We start from the raw sequence: 15,678 nt of genomic DNA on the forward strand, positions 1-15,678 counted from the left end.
CTGGACTTCGGTCATCTGTGGCTAAGGGGGCTGGGAAGTGAGTGGCTTAATCCCTCAGGGAACGACAAACCCCAACGAGTCCACCCTCTGCTAGGGCCCCTTTGGCTCTCTCTCTCTCACTATCTTTTACTCAGAATCTGGAAAATCCCCTGGGAAATCAGATAGTGCCTTCCTTATACAATGCCCGTGAGAGAGGTCAGGAAGAGGCAAACTTTTGCAGACCCACTTTTGCAGACCCTCTTTCTCGAATGAAGCCCAGCAGAGGATACCGCAGGGTCACACAGAGCCGGGTCACACAAAGGCAGATCATTTAGCTTCCCGATCCAGTTCTTTCTCTGCTCCTGGGCAGGGGAGCACTGGGAAGTGGGGAGAGATACTCTTTGCCTTGGACTCATTCTCCTCACTTAAATTTTGTAGGATTGGCTTAGGTATTTTATATAATGTGTGTGTGTGTGTATGTCTCTACGAAACCAATTCAGTTTTGTCACTAAGTCAACTGTGAATGTTTTCCTAGAAGGAATTAAAATCTGGCTGGCCTAGCTGTCCACACACCCTTTCCTGTGCCCCTTCTCCCCCCGCCTCCTCACCTCCCCTGCTTCTTTCTCTCGCGCTCTCTCTCAAACACACACACACACACACACGTTCACTTACTTTCAGGACTGGATAAATGAGGTTTTTCATTTAAGACGTTTCACTTCCATCTCTGAGGCTTCCTGACCCAGTGGCCAATACCAGTGACTAAGGGACACAGAGACTGGCAGAGACTGGGAACCACACAAGCGGAGTCGGAGAACGAACGAGGCCAGAGTCAACCCAGAGAAAAGGTACAGTGTTTCTCCAGGCTGCTGAGAAGCCCAGTCTCGCCCTGGAGAATAAATACATATGCAACAGAGTCTTTGAAATGAAGTATCCCTCCTCCACCCCCAAAATAAATGTTTCTTAAAGAGGGGCTGGGAGGGAAGATGGAACTTGATGTGATGCATTCAAACCAGAAATTGGAGCCGGTCAACCTAACCGATTTCTGTAAGGCTGAGTGGTCCTGAAATAATAACACTAATAGTATTACTACAACTAATAATATTCAAGGGTTTACTATGCGCTCAGCACTGGGATAAAGGGTAATCCCATCAGATACGGTCCCTATCCCACACAGGGTTTACAACTAAGTAGGAGGAAGAACAGGAATTTAAACCCCATTTTATGGAGTAGAGAAATGAGACACAAAGATTTGAGTGAAGTGAGATGCTGACAGCTGAGACCCAAAGATGCCTGGGGGTCAGTGTCATAGGTTCTAATCCTGGCTCTACCACTTTGCTGTGTGACCTTGAGCAAGTCACTTCACTTCTCTGGGCCTCAGTTGTCTCATCTGTAAAATGGGGATTGAGACTGTGAGCCCCATGTGGGATAGAGACTGTCTGATTTGCTTGTATCTGCCCAGCGCTTAGTGCTGTGCCTGGAACATAGTCAGTGCTTAACAAATATTATTATTATTATTATTATTGCTGTTAAAATGATTTGCCCAAGGTCAAACAGCAGGCAGATGGTAGAACGGGGCTTAGAACCCAGGTCTCCCCACTTCCAGCCCTGTGCCCTTTCCGCTAGCCACGTTTTTCCTCGGAACCAAGGGCCTCCAGTGGGATTATTTCCACTGAGGGTGGTGTGATCGATCCCCTCTGCCAAGCGGGAAAAGGCAGAACAAACACTCTTTCTGAAGGGCAGCAGTGGAAGGGGTAGAGGGAGATGGGTGCTTTGGGAAGACCTCCTTTACGGGGGTCCTCCTCTCAAGGCAATCTTGTTCCCTGTCCCTACAGCCGACTGAATCCGTTTCCAAGTGGCCCTGGAGTTCATTAGAAAACACCACCACATACAGAGCTCTCTTTCACCTCGGGAGATTGTTAGTTATTTATTCATGCATGCATACATGCGGACTCCACGAACACCTCATTTCTAATTATAGTGGTAATTTCATTAATGCAGTAAAAATGGCAGACTGCGTCACCCCAAAGCTCCCTCCCTCCCTCTCTCCTCACCCGCACACGGTACCCGCCTCTCCCATGCCTCGGCCTGGGCTCACCAGACCAGCCCGATCAGGAGATGAGGAGCCTTTCGTTTGGTGGCCCTACAGGTACCACCGGCTGACGGCCCCCAGATCCCACCAGGCCGCGGGGCCTCCCGGGCCGGTGAGTTCAGCCGCACGGCGCCGGGGTCTTCGGCCCGGATCGCAGCGGCGGAACGGATCGCTCATCTTCCCGGACCCGAGGGCTCCGCTTCAGTCCGGCAGAGACATATTTTGTCTAATAGGAGGCCCGGGAACACATTCCATGGCGCGCGGCAGCTGCTATTGCCAAGCAGTAAATGGAAGAGGAGGAGGATGAGGAAAATAACTCTCCCTGGAGCCCTCCCCTCTCTCCCCAAACCCCAGTGAGACCGAACATGGACGGCATCTTTCCAGGAGCGCAGGAATTTGGGGACAAGCAGCAGACGCCTCACGGGAATATTGCAGCAAGGGAGTCGCAGCACCTAAGCTTGAGCAAGTTGAATGGAGAGGCGGGTGACGTTGCAGAACTCAGGAAGGCATGGACAGCATGGCTTAGTGGATAGAGCACGGGCCTGGGACCTGGGTTCTAATCCCGGCTCGGCCACATGTCTGCTGTGACCTTGGGCAAGTCCCTTCATTTCTCTAGGTCTCAGCTACTTCATCTGAAAAAAGGGGACGAAGAGTGTGAACACCATGTGGGACAGGGACTACCTCAGTGTTTAGAAAAGTGCTTGGCACATAGTAAGCGCTTAACAAATACCATAATTATTATTATCAACCCAGCCCAGTGATGCCCCATTCAGGGTGACAACTTTTACAGCTCCTATTGGGCACCAGAGGCCTGGCGACTTTCAGTCCAGGATGGGAGGAGGGGATGAGTTGGTTGGTGGAAAAGGAAAGTGAGGGTGACCCGGGGAGAGAAGGAAACAGATGAACAATTAAGGCACGTCTTTTCTGGCAAAAAATAATCATTCTGGCAAAAAATAATCATTCATTCGATCGTATTAACTCGGCGCTTGAAGTGTGCAAAGCACTGTAGTCAAGTCTCCGATCGGCAAGTTTCAGAGGCTGGGACAGCCTGCCATTAGCCAGCAAGATGTAATAATAATAATAATGTTGGTATTTGTTAAGCGCTTACTATGTGCCGAGCACTGTTCTAAGCGCTGGGGTAGACATAGGGGAATCAGGTTGTCCCACGTGGGGCTCACAGTCTTAGTCCCCATTTTACAGATGAGGGAACTGAGGCACAGAGAAGTTAAGTGACTTGCCCACAGTCACACAGCCGACAAGTGGCAGAGCTGGGATTCGAACTCATGAGCCCTGACTCCAAAGCCCGTGCTCTTTCCACTGAGCCACGCTGCTTCTCTGTTAGGAACTAACAGAGACTAACTAACTAAGATGTTAGGAACTAGGGGAACACAGGACTAAATGAATGCAAGTAGAAGCTACATTCACTGTCAAAAATCTTCTCTTCTCTGACTTTGGCCTTTTGACAATTACCATAGATATATAGAAACCAGCACTCGACCCTCATCTTTATCCTTCTCTCATTTCCTATCCTTAAAAGCATTATTGAAGAAACAGGTTATATCATATTTTACATGAGGTGGGGGGGTGGAGAGTAGGGTGTTGGAGAGAAAGGTGAAAAGGTAGAAGAGCGGATGTATGTGTGTGTGGGGACACGTCTCTTCCTGAACATCCCACCTCCCTCTGCAATCGTTCTGATAGTGTATCCATAGAGTTTTCTTGGTCTAAATATGGAAGTGGTTTACCACTGCCTTCTTCCATACAGTAGAATAGAGTATCCACCCTTGACTCTCTCCCATGTCGCTGCTGCCCAGCACTGGTGAGTTTTGACTTGTAATAGGTTGCCTTCCTCTCGCTAGCCACTGCCCAAGCTAGGAATGGAATGGGTAGGCCCCTGCTGGACTCTCCCTCTCCTAGTCAAGACTGGTAGAGTACTGGAAACTCTCCAGGTGCCACCCTGAGAGGGGAGAGTGTGCCTACAGAAGCAGCATGGCTCGGTGGAAAGAGCACGGGCTTGGGAGTCAGAGGTGATGGGTCCGAATCCCCGCTCTGCCACTTGTCAGCCGTGTGACGGTGGGCAAGTCACTTAACTTCTCTGCGCCTCGGTTACCTCATCTGTAAAATGGGGATTAACTGTGAGCCCCACGGGGGACAACCTGATTACCCTGAATCTACCCCAGTGCTTAGAACAGTGCTCTGCACATAGTAAGCGCTTAACAAATACCAAGATTATTATTATTTTATCTGACACTCTCCCCACCTTCGTAAGCCTTTATTAAAGGCACATGTCCTCCAAGAGGCCTTTCCTAAGCCCTCGTTTCCTCTTCTCTCGCTTCCTTCTGTGTCATCCTTGCACTTGGACTTGTTCCCTTTATTCACCCCTTCCTCAGTCCCACTGCACTTATGTACATATCCGTAATTTATATTTATATTAATGTCTGTCTCCACCTCTAGACTGTAAGCTCACCGTGGGCTGGGAACATATCTATCAACTCTGTTCTGTTCTCCTCTCCCAACGTCTCCATACAGTGCTCTGCACATAGTAAGTGCTCAAATAAGATTTGATAGGATAATTTGAAGAGGAATATCTTTGAAGAGGAGAGGGAAAAGGGAGATTTTGAGCATCACTACTCAGGTGGCACAGGATTACAACAAAAGAAAGATAATGCTTTAGCTATTCTCCTGATTTCACATACACAGTCTTTCCATAATCAATCTTCCAAGAAGACATGCTTCCACTACCCGCTTTGCCTAGAACAGGATGACAGAGTTGGCGGCAGGCACCTTTGGAGGTACAACACCATGGTGCAACAGAAGAAACATTGCACATACATGGGTGGAATCAGGTACAGAATAAACATCAAAACCCCAATCTTCCTAAGCACGAGGGTCGTTGAGAACATAAACTCTGTGTTCTAGGAGAACTGACCGATTTCACTTCTTTGGTTCATCAGTCTCTCATTTTCACGTAGCTTCTTCTCCCTCAACTCTGGCTTAGCCTATGGAGCTCCTGGCCGAGAAGAACAGACCTTGGGCTTCTGCCATTTTCCAGTTCAGCTGCCCGGAGCCGCTGGCCTTCGGAGAAGTCCCTGAACCTCCGCTAAAATGTTGAGGCAAATTAGAACCAGAGGAGGAACAGACGAGGGCCCTTTTTTGCAACTTCCAGAGGTGGGTGGAGAGAAGGAAAAATATTCACCTCTGGGATAAAGACCCAGTGCCAACCCTGCAGCCAAGAGGAGTGTTCACGGTTCCGAGCAACCGAAAAGCAAAGGTTTACACAGACATGGGAAAGTGGTTTGCAGATGTAAATGTAGCATCTCAAGCCAGAGAGCCTAGAATTTCCCTGTAGGACCATTTACCACCCACACCCACCCAGACACACACACACACACACACTCACACGCACACACACTCCTGACGTCATGCACAGTCATTTCCAGTTCTCCCCCCTCACCTTCTCCCCTGAAACTTAGTTCTCTCACTTAGAGAAGACCATTTTCCACCCCTGGGTGGGTGTTTCTGGCACTGACCCTCTCCTTCAATAAGCAGCAGTGGTGGTGGTACATTCTAGTCTCTCATTCTGACTGAAAAGCAAAATTAAAAGCTACACTTTGCAAATTTACTCATACTCCATCGCAGTGGCAGCTGGTGGGCTACTGCTGAGACACAGTGTCTTTCTCCCTTCCTGTTCCCCTGTGACCGAATGAAAGAATTACAGGACAGCAACAGCAGCTGCTCCTGCCATCCCACAAGCAGCAGCAAAAGACTGGGGGTGGGGGGAGAGAGACAAAAAGAGAGGGAGGGACACACAAAGACAGAAGAGGAGGGGGAAACTGAGCAGAGGAGGAGGAAGAGATGAGGCCAACGCTAACAACCGAAAACCCAGTGCCCCCGTCGCCAACCTCTGCCTCAAAGCAGGAGCAGCGGTTGTACTTATTTTGGCTGTACCTCAACAGCTACTTCACAGGCTTTTGACTCTGCTGAGCCCCGAGAATTGGGCAGAGGCTTCGGGGAACACCGGGCCATCTGCGCCTTCCCGCTCTGCTAGAACACAGGCTGCTTTTTTCCTTATGTTAGCGCCGGCTACTCCCTCCAGATAATCCCTTGCTCTGCCACTCGTGCTTGGCTTTTCTTTCTTCAAGGTCCCTGAGATCTCCCAGCCCCATTAGCTGAAAGCCTTTGCCCATCCCAAACTGCAGTAAGGCAAGCCAAGTGATTCTGTCTACAAATGAAAGCTGGGGGTGATGTGCTTGAGGGAAACCCTTATTGGGGATCCCTTAGAAAAAGTTATTAATAATAATGATTGTAAGCCTTAATGAATAGTTTCCACTGTGTGCCAAGCACTGTATTAAGCACCGGGGTGGGTAATAATAATCATAATTATTATTATTATTATGGTATTTCTTAAGTGCTTTTTATGTGCCAGTCACTGTACTAAGTGTTGGGGTGGATACAAGCAAATCAGGTTGGACACAGTCCCTGTTCCATATAGGGCCCATAGTCTCAATCCCCACTTGGGTACAAGATAATCAAGCACTCCCTGACTCACATGGAGCTCACAGACTAAGGGGATGGGAGAAAGTTATTGAATTCCCATTTTACAGATGAGGGAACTAAGATGCAGAGAAGTGAAGGGACTTCTCCAAGATCACACAGCAAGCAAATGGCAGGGGCCAGGATTGGAACCCAGGTCCCCTGACTACTAGGCCGTGCTGCATCCATCCTCTAGGCCATGCTGTTTTTCTAAGATTGCAGTTCCAGTAGCCAGAGGAAGCAGTGTGGCCTAGTGAAAATCGCCAGATTTATGAGCCAGTGGACTTGGGTTCTAATTTCACTCTCCCACTTGTCTGCTGTGTGACCTTGGGCAAGTCACTTAATTTCTCTGTGCCTCAGTTACCTCATCAATCAAATGGAGTTTAAGCGATTAGACTGTAAGCCCGTCAAACGGCAAGGACTGTCTCTGTTGCCGACTTGTTCATCCCAAGCGCTCAGTACAGTGCTCTGCACATAGTAAGAGCTCAATAAATACTATTGAATGAATGACTGTAAACCCCATTTGGGACGCGGACTGTATCCAACCTGATTATTCTGTATCTACTCTAGTGTTCAGAATTATGCCTGGCACATAGTAAGCAGTTAAATGCCATTTAACAAAAATAACTAAAACTGCTAATAATGCTAAGTGTTGTACTGATGGCCTGAACATTAAACAAACCTATTTTTCCTTAAGCCCACACATTTTAGTAGATGAATTTTCAATTTCCATACTTAGTTGCCTGTGTACGTGTGCCACAGCCTCACTGCTGGTAGGGCGAGAATAACTTGCTCTAAAAGGCACCACAGACGAGAAGGAAGAAACTCTAATCCAAGACAAAGAAAGTCTCCAACTGTCTTTTTTTAGTCTGTTGTTCGACCCTCTAGCACCCAGTCCTACGTATACGCATATTCTCTACGGATTCTCCATCAAACGGAAGTGAGTCCTAGCCCAGGTTCCACCACTTGTGTACTGAATGACCTTGAGCAAGTCACTTAACTTTTCTGTGCCTCAGTTTCCTTATTTGTAAGATGGAGATCCAAAACCGGTTCTTCCTCCTTCTTGGACTGTAGGCCTCATGTGAGACAGGAACTGTGTCCAACCTGATTATCTGTATCTACCCCAGTTCTTTGAACAGTGCTTGGCATACATTAAGTACTGAAAAAATATTTTTTGAACAGTGCTTGGCATACAGTAAGTACTGAAAAAATATCACAATTATTATTATTGCTATTATTGTTATTAGGGACAAACTACAAAAGGGCATATCCTCCTTCTCCTCCTCATCAGTACCATTTATTGAGAGTATTTTGTGCAGAGCACTTGGGAGAATTAAAAAAAACCCCACAAAACAACCCCTACCCTCAAAGACCTTTCCACATTCTAGCTGGGGAAACAGATACTTGAATAAGTTACCGATAGCAGGTAGTAATAGCGTATATAACATACGGATCTAAGTTTTCCTGGACTGTGATAGCTAAAGAAGTGGAGAGGGAGGGCTGAGGGGGCAGTTGAGGGAAACTAATTGAGAACGAGTGAGATTTCTTGGGGAAGACATCTTGGAGGAGATGTGATCTCAACCAATCAACTATACTTACTGAGCACATAGTGCATGCACAGCACTTGGGAGAGTACAATACAGTAGAGTCGGTACACACGTTCTCTGTGCACAAGGAGCTTACGGGCTCGAGAAGTCTTAGGAGGGCTGCTGTTGTCAGATATGAAGGAGGAGGGGGTTCCCGTCAAGGAGAGGACTTGAGCCAGAAGTCACCGACGGGAGACGTGAGAAGGAAGCACAGTGCGTAGGCTAGCTTGAAAGGAATGAAGATTGTGAGCTGGGGTGTAGTGGGAGAGAAGAGTGGATAAGGAGGAGGGAGAGGGCTGATTGAGGACTCTCAGCCAATAGGCGTTTCCACCTGACACACAGAAGAATGGGTCACCATTGAAGGGTGTCCTTGCAGGAAGCCAACCAAAAGTTAAAAACGTTTGTGAGTGAATCCCTCAATAACAGAGTTTTCTGGGCTTCTTGGTTTTCCCCTGTGGGGCATTTATCAAAGCAGCCATCTCCCCTTCTCTTTAGCAACAGACGGGAGATGTGCAAGATGAGGATAATTCAAAGCCGGATCCCAAATCGCCCTGCTCTGTTGGCTCCTGCCAGGGAGTAGTAGAAATCTTTTCCGAAAAAGAGAAGGAAAATACATATATTTGTCCTTCCCATTGAAAGAAAACACCACTGATGGTGAAATTCGCCTATGAATATGTGTGTGCGGTACTGAAAAGGACATTGCAGGACTGATGGTCCCAGCCGCATGGTGTGCCCACAAAGGCTGCCCCTGATCTGATGGCATGTGATGGGCCACGTGGGTTCTCTGACAAATAGAAACAGTGCGGCTCAGTGGAAAGAGCCTGGGCTTCGGAGACAGAGGTCATGGGTTCGACTCCCGGATCTGGCACTTGTCAGCTGTGTGACTGTGGGCAAGTCATTTAACTTCTCTGTGCCTCAGTTCCCTCATCTGTAAAATGGGGATTAACTGTGAGCCTCACGTGGGACAACCTGATCCTGTATGTACCCCAGCGCTTAGAACAGTGCTCTGCACATAGTAAGCGCTTAACAAATACCAACATTATTATTATTATTATTAAGTAATCTCCATGGATTACGGTCCGGTTTACCTCTGGCCCGCCGTAGAGGGTTACACCCTCCGTACAGGCTGTTGGCAAAGAGGTACCACTGCCCTCTTTTCACCTGGATGAGGCCGTAGAAGTACAGGCATTTCTTGGCCAAGTCGTCTTTCCACATAGCACAACATCTCTCCCACTTCCTCCAGCTGAGCGAGAAGGAAGAGGGGATGTTCGATCAATCAATCAGTGGCATTTACTGGGTTCTTAGTGCATGCAGAGCAGAGAATGCAATCCAATAGAGCTGGCAGACGATGAGTATCTATTGAGTTCCTCATTATAGGTCCCTGCTTTGACACGGGGCCCACCCTCGCCCAGATCCTCCCTGGACAAAGACACCAATCCACCCTAGTCATGGCAAAGGCGGCCTCCAGGTAACAGTGGATCTGGTTTTCACATTAACAGAAATCACGGTCCCGGTCTGTCCCCCAGCATGGTATTAAAAGGGTGGCACTCCCATGTGACTCCAAAGGGCTGCTAATGATAATAATAATAGCATTCCTTTCCAGCCACACTACCACGTTAATAAAATCACTCATCCTATCCCACCTGGATTACTGCATCAGCCACCGTGCTGACCTCCCGGCCTCCTGTGTTTCCCTACTGCAGTCCATACTTCACTCTGTTGCCCAGACTAAGTGCTGGGGTGGATACAAAGCAAATTGGGTTGAATACAGTCTCTGACCCATGTGGGGCTCACAGTCTCAATCCTCACTTTACAGACGAGGTAACTGAGGCACACAGAAGAGAAGCGACTTGCTCAAGGTCACACTGCAGACAAGTGGCGCAGCTAGGATTCAAACCCATGACCTTCGGCGTCCCAGGGCCGTGCTCTATCCACTATGCCACGATGCTTCTCTGTAGTAACAGTATTGGATGCAGATCACTGTGCTAAGCAGTGGGAAAATAATAATAATGTTGGTATTTGTTAATAATAATAATAATAATGTTGGTATTTGTTAAGCGCTTACTATGTGCAGAGCACTGTTCTAAGCGCTGGGGGAGATACAGGGTAATCAGGTTGTCCCACGTGAGGCTCACAGTTAATCCCCATTTTACAGATGAGGTAACTGAGGCACAGGGAAGTTAAGTGACTTGCCCACAGTCACACAGCTGACAAGTGGCAGAGCTGGGAGTCGAACCCATGACCCCTGACTCCGAAGCCCAGGCTCTTTCCACTCAGCCACGCTGCTTCACGTGCAGAGCACTGTTCTAAACACTGGGGTAGATACAGGAGAATGAGGTTGTCCCACGTGAGGCTCACGGTCTTCATCCCCATTTTACAGATGAGGGAACTGAGGCACAGAGAAGTGAAGTGACTTGCCCATAGTCACACAGCTGACAAGGGGCAGAGTCAAGGAACTGTATGAGGGAAAGGAGGGGAGGGAGAGATCCCGCCCTCAAGGATCTTATGCTCTAGGAAGAGAAGGAGGGAGGGGGAATAACAACAGATTATGAGAGGACACAATAAAACACTACAGCAACGTAAGTAACAGGTTAACACACAAAAAGGAAAACAAAAAGCAGGGTGTTGTGGCTAGAGAAGCAGAATCGGGTTCTAAACGTGGCTCTGCCACTTTTCTATGTGACCTTGGGCAAGTCCCTCAAATTCTCTGTGCCTCAGATCCCTCATCTGTAAAACGGAGATTAAGACTGTGAGCCCCATGTGGGACATGGACTGTGTCCAAATCGATTAGTTTATGTCTACACTAGTGCTTAGTACAGTGCCTGGCACACAGTAAGTGTTTAGCTAATACCACTAAAAATAAAGGATCTGCGGACACCTCAACAGGCAAACATGCCACTTCAGCTGGATTCCAGCGTGTGTGTGTATAGATGTGTGTTTGTGTTTGGTTTTATTCGTGCTGTTGTGTGTCAGGCCCCAGTCAGATAAGCAAAGATCCCGGTGGAGCAAACAGTCGCAGCTTAAGCAAGTGACGGTTCCTTAGGCGGCTCTCCCCCAAGCTCTCTGGGAAGCTGCAACCCATGATTGCTATCTGGTCAAACAGCTTTTGAAAGATCATCAATTTCCTGAAGAACGCATCAGTATATTGAGCTACTGTGTTGTTGTCTCTGTGCTTTTTTTTTCTTTTCCTCTCTCCCTTTCTCAGACTCTTCATATCTCATTTGATAGGATTTACTCCTCTCTGTTTTTTATGAGCCCGAGTTAAAATATTGATATCCCTTCAAAAGCCACTCACGCGCCCAAGAATCTCACTGCTGCTATCTGCCGCTTAATCCACCATGTTTTTGGGTGGAGGGGGGCAGAGGGGAAAGAGACTCTCAGACTACCTTGCCCTACCCCAGATGAAATCTGTTCTTAGCGCATTAAGTGAAATCTCCCCCTAAGTCTCACCCGTGTCCATGTCAAACATTCAGCCGGTATTAAATTGATCTCAGGACCCATCATTCATCTCCTCTTAACCCACTGCTATCCATGCTTTCCAGAACTTCCACAGCTTCATCAGCAGAGGTTTCTCCTTAGAAGTATGGAAAAAGTAGAGAAACACTGAGGCTTGGATCTCTTTCATGATGACCAAGATGGGAATTGGTAAGGAAAAGGAAGCACAAATTCTTTATGAGGGACTTTGACTTCCTCTTCTTCCCCTACTTTTCCTCACCCATTTCTGGCTACCCAACCAATCTATGCACTTGACATCAATGAGTGATTTGATTCCGTAGCTCTCTCTCCCTCTCCTTCCCTCCCTCCCTCCCTCCCTCCAGACAAGCTGTCCATTTGCTTCCAGATCTCACCAACTACATCTTTAGCCACAGTCTAACCGGGTCCATCTTCGGTTCAGAAGAGTTTATAAATAATACAGAGCCGATAAAAAAGTGTGCTGCTTGAATAATTGGTGGGCGATTGTATAGGGAAAAAATCATAGATAATTAGTTGTGGTCAAGGTACTTGAGTGTGTACCTGCAATTCGAGCCTTATTTACCGCTCCCCTGCAATTTGGTCCAGTTTTTATAATTGTTCCTTCTCAAGTCCCGTGGTCAAAGCAGCTCCGGTACAAACAACTAGAGATAATGAACTGACATCTGCTTTTCCACTGACTGCTTCGAAGGGTGAGTTTCATTCTGCCGCTCTCCTGGCAAACTGCACCTAATAAAGAAAACCCTACAAAACTATTTTGTTTCCTTGGCGATTCAAAGGTGCGGTAACCCAAGAATCACTTAAAAACATGGAGCCACCTGCCCAGTGACTCCCCAGAGGAACTCGGTCAAGGCAGAGAAGGAAACTGCAAGCAGGCAAATATACAAGTTTTTCTGCAGTTACCAGCCAGAGGAATAGTGCAAGGAAGAAAACACTAGCCCAGGGCTGTCACTGCACGGTCAAGTAAAAATATTAACACAAACTGTAATTCTCGTGATTTTCCTAAAATGTGTCTGCTCTGGACAGAGGCACCATTATATAACTTGGCAGGTTCAAGTTCTTCAACGATTCAAAACTCTCCAAATTGAATTCTTGGCTTCCCCAGACAGCACTGAGAGATAAGATGTCAGAAATTACCGGGATGCCAGGACAGTAACGTACTATCCACTGATGAGAGAGTGAGAGAGATCAAGAGAGAGAGTGAGCGAAGGAGAGAGAGAGAGGGGGGTGGGGGAGAGGGAGAAGGCGACCCACACACACAGAGGCAGAGAAGTCGATCTGACAATTCCATCAAGAAGCTTCAACCTCCGAGGCCCAGAATGCGTGTAGCCATCTCTACAAAATGGTGCCACCCTGATCCGGGGCCAAGGCCACTGAATCTCAGTCAGATACTTCCCTGGCTGACCCCACTTGTCTCCCTCAATCCACAGTCAAAGGTTTGGCACGGTAGGCATGCCAAAGTCCCCAGTCATCCAATTGGCCTGTAGCTTACCCAGAGGGCCCAGAAATAAAACAGCCCGAATAGGTATCTGTTCAGTTTAGCCTAGTCGAAAGAGCACAAGCCTGGGCATCGGGAGACCTGGATTCTAATTCCAGCTCCATCATTTGCCTGCTGTGTGACCTTGGGTAAGTCTCTTAACTGCTCTGAGCCTCAATTTCATTCAATTCATTCGACTGTATTTAATGAGCGCTTACTGTGTGCAGAGCACTGTACTAAGCGCTTGGAAAGTGCAATTCAACAACAGAGACAATCCCTACCCAACAACGGGCTCACAGTGTTCTCCCTCCCACTCAGACAGTGAGACATGGAACAGAGACTGTGTCCCACCTGATTGTCCTGTATCTAGTCTACTGTTTAACGTACTAAAGACTATACAAATACCCCAATTATTATTATTATTCTTGTTGCTATTGATGAATGAATGAAGGGACACCAAACAAGGCCAACCAGCCATCAGAGATGATCTGAGGAGAGTCACTGAGTCCTCCCAGGGTTTCAGCTCATGCTACCAAGTTTGGAGAAGCTGGGAAAAAAATTACTTCCCGTGCCATTGGCATTCAGTTTACAACCCATCCGGGACCAAAATCTCTAGCACGTTCCCGACCACATGGTTGAACTTGAGTACAGGACTCCATGAAAACATACGCAGGATACAGAGGCCGTCTGTCTGGCCGCTATTACTTATGATTATTTATGAGATCAAAAGATCAAATCTTTCCAGCCAATGCTGGGCAGAATCATTTCCAGAGATTCCCATCCCATAGCCTGACCACAGTCAATGGTCTCATCACCCAACCCAAACACAGCAGCCAAGTGGGCTTGGTGGCTTGCTACGACAGTGCTTAATGATGGAAGGCAATGGAATGTTAGTGACCTAATCGGGGTAAAAGAAAAAAAAAAAGAGGTGCCAATACACTCACCCCACCTAGGTTTCTTAGTTTTAACACTATGTGAATCTGCTATTTCACACGCACTCTCTCCTTGCTGCTTCTTTGTTATTTTAAAAGCAATAAACTATAAACCATTCATATGATTAATTACCAGATGGCTAATTCTCTGCCACTGGCAATTTCTGGAAAGCGAAAGTATTAACTTGAAAACATCCGAAAAGAGAACAAACCGTGAAGGGGAACTGCAAAGGTTATATTCACAATCAGCCCGTGGACTCCTGGTGGATTATGAAATCCCCATGTACCCTGAGCTGCAACTGCTGGGTCCCAAATGGGAGAGAGCCTGGGAAATTCAGAGGCTGTGTGACCCTCCTGCCCCAACCCATTTCGGTTCACAATCCAGAGCTACTAGAGTCCACTGCCATTCAGAAAGGAAAATGTCTTTTTCTTCAGACCCAGATCAATCTGCCCCTCGCAAAGGAAATGTCCTGGAAGCCCAGCCTGCCCCCCCGCAACACACCCCACCTGCAGCCCCCTCACCAACCTGCCCCCCTCAATCCATCCCTCCTCCACACACATCCCTCACATCAATCGAGATTCCAACGGATCTGTGGGCCCAGGGAGGAGACTGCCTCCTTGAAATCGAAGTCTGAGAGCTCGGCATCAGCTCCAGCCCTTCCAGAATAGAAGGCGCCTTGAAAGAAACACTTAGATAAACAGACAGATAATTCAGCTGAAATGCTGAAGGACTGTTCCCTCTGTACCACTTAGCCTCACCCCATCATCCGACGCCTTGGCAAAATGCTGCTGGCCTAGTGTAATTGTCTTTGTAAAACCTCTAATCTCTGCATTTGGAAAAGCAAAGTAAACACAGATTAGACAATTCACCCTTTGACTCCAGCTAAGTAACCTCAACCCTATAAAATGCCTCTTAATGACCTGAGGCCACCCTGGGTTAGTCAGTCAGCCAGTCAGTGGTATTTACTGAGCGCTTACTGTGTGTAGAGCACTGTACTAAGCGCTTGGGAGTGTCACCCACATCATCCTCTGCAGATCCCTACATCCTCATCCGCAGTTGAACGGAAACTCCATAGGCCGCTGCGGCTGGGTGGCGACTCGCTGCCCTTCTTCGGCTGAAAGTCTAGCTGCGTTGGGGAACTTGGTCCAATCTTTAGCCAGGTTGGGGCAGCCTTAGGGGCTTGGAATTCCCAGAGCTGGTGAATGTCTCAAAGCCAAAGACGTGTCCGTACTCGTCATGGCTTCGGGTTCGGCATTCTATACGCTGAGGCCGAATTAGATGGCACTAAGGACTGTATCGTCCAGTGGGACCATAATCTCAATCAATCAATCACATCTGATGAATGTTTACTGTGTGCAGAGAACTGTATTAAGCACTGGGAAAATACAATATAACCGGGATGGTAATCAGTCACGTTATTTAGCAGCTACAGTATACTGAGCGCTATACTAAGCACTTGGAAGAGTACAATGTAACAGACTTGGCAATAAATCAGTAGTGTTTAATTAATAATGGTATTTGTTAAACGCTTACTATGTGCCAAGCACTGGTCTAAGCACTGGGGTAGACACAAGGTGATCAGGTCGTCCCACGTGGGGCTCCCAGTCTCAATC

The 15,678-nt window shown here is 47.7% G+C and overlaps 1 protein-coding gene and 1 non-coding gene across 7 annotated transcripts in view; both read right to left on the reverse strand.

The window, feature by feature from the left end:
* Positions 1 to 15,678, reverse strand: part of ZMIZ1 (zinc finger MIZ-type containing 1) — a 485,263-nt gene that overhangs the window by 293,573 nt on the left and 176,012 nt on the right. The gene's annotated exons all lie outside the window — the stretch shown is intronic.
* LOC114810936 lies at positions 3,895 to 4,032 on the reverse strand. Its single transcript, XR_003758625.1, has one exon. It is a non-coding gene; the product is annotated as a small nucleolar RNA SNORA7 (small nucleolar RNA).

The sequence above is a fragment of the Ornithorhynchus anatinus genome, chromosome 3 (assembly GCF_004115215.2).
Source record: "Ornithorhynchus anatinus isolate Pmale09 chromosome 3, mOrnAna1.pri.v4, whole genome shotgun sequence".
NCBI lineage: Eukaryota > Metazoa > Chordata > Mammalia > Monotremata > Ornithorhynchidae > Ornithorhynchus > Ornithorhynchus anatinus.